Genomic DNA, 6624 nt, shown 5'->3' with positions numbered 1-6624 from the left:
GGGTTTAAATGGAGAGAAAATGTTTTGAGAAACGATGTACAAATGCGCTTTACACAATTGATGTGTGTATGGATTGGGATAACAGTTGTATGAGCCCCCAATAAAATGATTTTTTTTAAAGAAAATAAATAAATAAATAAATAAAGATTAAACAATATATATATATTGCCAAACCAAAAAAAAAAAAAAAAAATCTGAAGCCTCCACTAGCAGTCAGGCAGGGTACAGGCAGGGTAGTAAAGACAAAAACCCTATCTTGTTTTTCAAGGTGAAATGTACAAGGCTCCAGCTGCATCCTGTTTTCCACCTTGACTACCCTAGCTGATTACGAAGCTAAAAGACACGTTAGTCTACAACAACACTCTGGAACAGGGTGGGGGTACATACATAGCGTCTGGGAATGCGATTTACAGTAACATCCTGGATCAGCCTAGAGATTTATGTGAAGGTTACAAACATAGGCTGGGAAAATTACCTGGACAGCTTGACATAGCAAATTACCAAGAGTGCTGTGGGCTAACATTACCTTAAGTAAGGTGACCAGACATCCCGCTTTTGGCGGCACAGTTCCAATTTTTAACAATTTTTCCCGCGTCCCGTGGCATTTTTAAAAAGTCCCGATTTTTGGAAAGAATGCACGACAAGCTAGGGTATACGGTTTTCGGCTGCCATGTGGCTATTTTGCCAGGATATGAGTTTTATCAATGGTGTCCCTCTTTACCAATGTTCAAATCTGGTCACCTTACTAAGGCAAAATGTCATTATGTACATTTTCTCGGGGCGGGGGGGGGGGCAGAATATTGGGGCTAGGTTGGAACACAGGCCCTCACACCTGTGCCTGAGGGGCCTGGCACAGCCTCTCCTCCATCCCAGGCAGGACACAATGTTCTTTGAATGGGGGCTCTGTGCCCAGGGCCCTGAGCTCTGGCCACCATCCTAAACTGCTCCCAAGTATATCCGGAGGCAATTCTCTGTGGAGCCAGTGAAGCCTTCTTCTTGCAGGCAGGGCTCAGTCTGGGCAGGGCCCGGCTTGATCTAGCCTGTGCTAGACTGAAGGAGACTGAGCACAGGCCCACGGAAGCAGCCTCAATGGCGTGCCAGCTCGGGGAGGTCTCTCCACACATTTGTAACCCAGTTACGTGGTTTTACGTGGTCCCCTGTTCGCCCAGAGTCTGGCCCCAGGACCGACTACCACGTCTGCTTTGCCTGACCATCCTGCAGTCTCCAGGGGGCTCTCTTTGGTCCCTGTGCTATGGGGACTCCGCTAAAGAGGCCCCAGAAGCTTCCTCTGCCTCACGGTGGCCCTAGACTCTGCTATATGGGTAGTCCTCGACCCTCAGCCCCATTTCCAGTGGGGTACCCTTTCAGTGACTCGATGGTAAATCAATTCTGGCCTAAGTCAATCACCAGTCTCTCCTTCGGTTTTCATAGCTCGCTATCCGGCAGTGTTCTGAACAACAAAACATAACCTTGAACATCTTTAAGTGACCATCTGAGAATGATGGCATCAGCAAAGTATGTGCTACAGCATTGTCGCCCAGTGCCACTGAGTCAATTCCAATTCATAGCAACCTTTTAGGTCAGAGAACTGTCCCCTTTGGGTCTCTGAAGCTGTAAATCTTTACGGGGTTTAATTGAAAGTCCCATCTTTTTTTCCTTGTAGAGTGGTAGATGGGTACAAACTCCTGATTTGCCATCAGCAGCTCAGTGCACCGTATGCCATCAGGGCTCCTTCGACAACGTTGTGTGTAATGCACACTACTAGTAATGTTGTCGTTAGGTGCTAAGTTGACTCTGACTCATAGCGACCCCATGTGCAACAGAATGAAATACTGTCTAACAATCATTCCTACGTGTGAAGCCACTGTTACAGCTACTGGGTCAATCCACTTTATTGAGGGTCTTCAGGGCGTGCTCCCTCTTGATAGGTCCAAAGTATGTGAGATGAAGTCTTGCCATCTGTACTTCTAAGGAAGACTCTGGCTGTACTTCTGCCAACACAGCTTGGTTGGTTCTGCTGGCAGTTCGTGGTACTTCCGGTCTTCTTTGGCAGCATTATCATTCAAATGCATCGATTCTTTTGTGGGCTCCCTTATTTACTGTCCAGTTTCGGAGTAAGGAAATTGAACATGCCATAGCTTCTGTGAGGCACACTTCAGCCCTTAAAGTGACATCTTTGCTTTTTAACACTGGAAAGGGGTCTTATGCCGCAGATTTGCCCAACAGAGTTGATCTTTTGATTTCTTGGTTGCTGCTTCCATGAACCTTGACTGTGGCTTCAACTACAGGAAATCTTGGACAACTTCAATCTTTTTGCCATACACTTATCACAAACAATGAGATGTACTTTAAAAAACAAAACGAAACCCAAAGCGAGTTCATTGTACCTTGAACACGTAGGTGGGGACTGCTTGTACAGCCAGTCATCCAGGTCCCGGAGACAAGCAGTTCTTCCCCAATTCAAGCTGGGAACATCCCCACTCCAGCCCCTCCCACCCCCCCACCCCCACCCCACCCCCGTCCGCTGGAGCAGTGATGTTTTCTTCCACAGCTTCTAGTAGCTGCAGGTGTTCTCTGTGGCCCCCACACTCCCAGGTTCCTGCGCTCTGCTTTTCCTGTCTCATTCTAGAAAGAGAGCTCAACACCTCAACACATGGTATAGCTTTCATAACAGTTCCTCATGTGGTGGACCCCCCAACCATAACATTTTCTCGCTTCCTCCAGAAGACAGGTGAGTACTGTGACGGCAACTCTGTTTAGTAATCCGGCCTTCAGAGATGTTATTGGTTAGGTTAATGGGAGTGGGGGGCTCAGACTGGAGGAGAATGGGCCCTGACCCCCTGTGAGTGGTGCCCTTGTGAAAGAACAGCGACAGAAGAATGAGGGCTGTGAGAAGAAGCATCTGCAAGCAAGGAACACCTGAGCTGACGGGGAGCTGAGAGCCTTTGGAGGAAGCCTGGGCTGGCCAACTCTGGTTTCTGACATGGGGGGTTGGGCGGGGGAGCAGGACAGACAGAGATACGTTTCCACTGTATTCAAGTTGACCCACCAGGCTGACACAGCAACAAGGTACAAGGGGAACTAGCCTCAGTGGCAGATTTTCAGGATAGGGGGACCTAACAGATGGCCAGTCACCGTCCACATGCATGGAAAGACCCATGCTGGGCCAGAGATGCAACTGTGGGCAGCAGGTGCAATCATGGTTTTCCAAAAGATGATTGTGGGCAGACTGCTGAGATACGGGGTCCCCAGGACACAATGAGACAGAAGAGACGAGGAGCTCCCACAGGAGTGGGGTTGCATTGTGGGAAAGGCAGGCCAGGAAGTCCTGTTCCAGGGGTGCAGATGGGGGTTACATCACTCTTCAGAGCTCCCCAGTGGCCCAGGTCCCACAGGTAATGGGTGAGGCAGGGCCACAGCCCCCACCTACACTCAGGCTGTGGGGTCCAGCCCTCCAGAGGCTGCTTTTAGGCTCACCGAGGGTCCTGTACCCCATTTGCCTGTCTGGCCTGGGTGGCTGGTCAGCAGACGCATGGCAGGTAGCAGTCCAGGGGGCATCAGGTCCTAAGGGGCCTTGCACTGACTGTTCCCCTGAGGGCTGGGCAACCTGTGCCTTTCCCTGGCTTCCCGCCCTGGTCCTGCCAGCAGCCCAGAGCCACTTCTCAATTCAGCCACGAATTAGAACCTGGGGATGCCTTCTTTGCTCACGAAGGGCCTTAGAATGCCTGCCTAATAGCATCTATGCCAACAGCATGGGGTGGCGCTGGCAAAGCCAAGCAGAGCTCAGTTCCTGGCTAAGGGGTCCAGCTGTGGCGAGGGATAGTCGAAGTCTTCGCAGGAGAGAGGTATTATGGCTGAGAGGGATGCAGGTCAGCCCACCTCAAGAAGTTCCGACCCATACTGCTGAGGGGCATACGGGCCTGCTATGTGCCTGCCCCGCTCAAGCCAGAATGCCTGGGGCCAGAACACATGCAAATGGAAGCTGTGTTGGAGGCAGCTGGGGTCTGAGAATGCCTCCCAGAGTGTCTGAGCTGCTGAGTCCTACTGCCCTGGGACTGTAGTGCCCTCTAACACTAGTGTGCTGAGTCCCTGGAGCCGGGGCTCCCAGGAGGCCCAGCCTCTGCCCAGCTCATCACAGCCTTCAGCCCCTGGAGACCCGGAGGTCCCTTCTGCCCAGCACCTGTCCACATCCTAACCTGTCCTGAAGGTGCTCTGACCCTGGGTGGAGCATCCTGCTGCCCATCCTCTTTGTCTTAAAGCGGCGGCTGCCTTGAAGAAAACTCAAATTCCTGATGTGGGGACATCATGGGTGGCTGATTGTCCAATCAGGATCCACCTCGGGCATCAAGACTGCATCCTCATGGAAGGTGCGGCATTACATCAGGGATCATTTGAATAATAACTATAATCATCGAGATTTGTCACTTATTCTCGAAGCAAGGATTGTTATTTATCAGCCACCAGGACAGGTGAGGTGGTGGTTACGCGTTGGGCTGCTAACCACAAAGCCAACAGCTCCAAACCACTAGTTGCTCTAAGGGCGAAAGATGAGGCTTTCTACTCCTGTAAAGAGTGACAGTCTCAGAAACCCGCAGGGGTATTTTTAACCCTGCGCTATAGGGTCGTTAGGAGGCAGAACTGACTGGATGACAGTGAGGTGTGTTTGTTTGTTGAAGGAAACATACGAGAAAGCTGCTGCATATCCTGCTAGTTCCACCAGAACCAAAACAAGGTGAAAGGAGATCCAAAGCCGAGAACTTTCAAAGAGCAGTGTCTGCCCATGACCAGCATTGTGGCTCCAGAATGGACGGAGTCTGTGTCAGGAGGGAGATGGGCGAGGTCAAACCTTGATTGGAGCCATGAGGCAGGAACAGGGCAGTGAGTCAGCAGAGGCACGGCAGCCCCAGCCCGCCACATAGGGGGATAGAGAAATCCCAATGCCAACGGCCATTTGGGCTGCTGGCTTCCACCTCATGGGGACAGGGGCACCTGAGCTCTTAGGAGATTGATGGGTGTGGTTCAGAGGCCTGGGGTATTCAGGTAACACCCCAAAAATCTCAGCTGTCCACACCCATGGGGAGGCACCTCCTCGGAGTTCTCCACCCCTGCCCCAGGCCTTATTAAAGGCACAGCATCTGGGGCCTCACTCAGGAGAAAATAGGCCTCAGTTACCATTGAGGGGGCCCTCCATCCAGCCTCAGAACTGAGTACCCAGACTCGCCCAGCCACTGCCGTCAGTGCTGCCAGGCATGATTCTCACTATTCCTTCTTGGGGGTCTCAGGGAGATAGGGGCTCTGGGCATAGGGATGTATCTTCAGGACAGCAGAAGGCAGGAGGCCAACATAGAGTGGTGTCCCCCGCTACCTCTGCTCCCCCACCCTGCTCCCACCCAACCCCAACCCCCAATGACGTCATGTAAGCACCACCCTGCCTAAAGGACAGCTGGGGGAGACCCCTGGTCAGGGAACCAGATCTCATATAACCAAACTTCAGGTCCTCCCTCAGCAAGGTGATGCTGCACTGAGGGGTGTTGGCTCCCACAGGTGTCAGTCAGGGTGAAGGATGAGGGGGACCCCTAATCTCACAACAGAGAGCACCCCCGGTGACTACGAGAAGACCCTGTAATGGCTCCCAGACAGCGGAAGCCCCTCCTTTCATTCACAGACCTGAGGGGGCCGGGCGGGTCCTGGTCTAAGGTGGGGAGGGTGACCCGAAGGACCAGAAGGGAGGGGTCAGGCCTTGCCAAGGGTGAAGAGTTGAATTGCTCTCTGTGTCCCTTTATGGGGGGACACGGGAGGGACAGGGAGGGGAGGGGTGTGGAGGGGCAGCCGTCCGGTCCCCAGCCTCCCTGTGGGACAGTGACTTTTGTCGGGAGGTGGGGGGAGGGAAACTGCTCAGGTGGGCAGATGTGGGGTGGGTCAGTCACCGCCTGTCCTTGGGTGACGTCACCTTCCTTGACGTCACATTCATAGCCAAAATCGGGTTCTTGTTAGACCTCTGCAGGTGTCCTACTTTCAAAGGGACCCGTCCGAGCTTCAGGCATGAGAAGACAGCAGCCCACAGCGCCATCCCAGCAGCCCGAGGAGGGCCAGTCGCAGGATGAGAGACCTTCTTCAGAAGCAACATCCTCTCAGGAGCAAGACGCCCTCCCATGTCCCTGTGAGAACCTTCAACTGGCTGACGCAAGCTCCCCCAGGAGCCAGACCGGCTCGGCTCCTGCGTCCACTCAAGCGAGGGCCCTTGAGGTCAGAGGGGTGACATTCCAGGCTGCAGTCCCCGTGGGGAGTGTGGGTCCCAGGCCTGCCCTCCACATCAGGGCCTCTGCCCCATACCCACTGCTCCTCCCCCCGGGACCTCCCACCCCGGTGGGTTTCTTTGGGTCCTCGGGGGCCCCACCAGCTGTGCCTCCCACCGTCTTCCTGCCTGGGGTTGGCCTGCTAGTGTGCTGTGGCTCTGTGGTCCCCATGCCCCCCACGCCTACCACTTTCATGCTGCTGTTTCCTCCCCCTCCAGCCTTGCCAGGTGGCCGCCACCCCAGCAATGCTAGCTTCCCAGGCTTCCCACCACAGATTTCCATGTCCCCAGTCTTCCCACCAGAGATTTCCATGTCCCCAGCCTTCCCA

This window comes from Echinops telfairi, unplaced genomic scaffold, assembly GCF_000313985.2.
Source record: "Echinops telfairi isolate 266 unplaced genomic scaffold, ASM31398v2 ScPeMD7_7472;HRSCAF=8510, whole genome shotgun sequence".
NCBI classification, from domain to species: Eukaryota; Metazoa; Chordata; class Mammalia; order Afrosoricida; family Tenrecidae; genus Echinops; species Echinops telfairi.
This window is presented reverse-complemented; position numbering follows the sequence as displayed.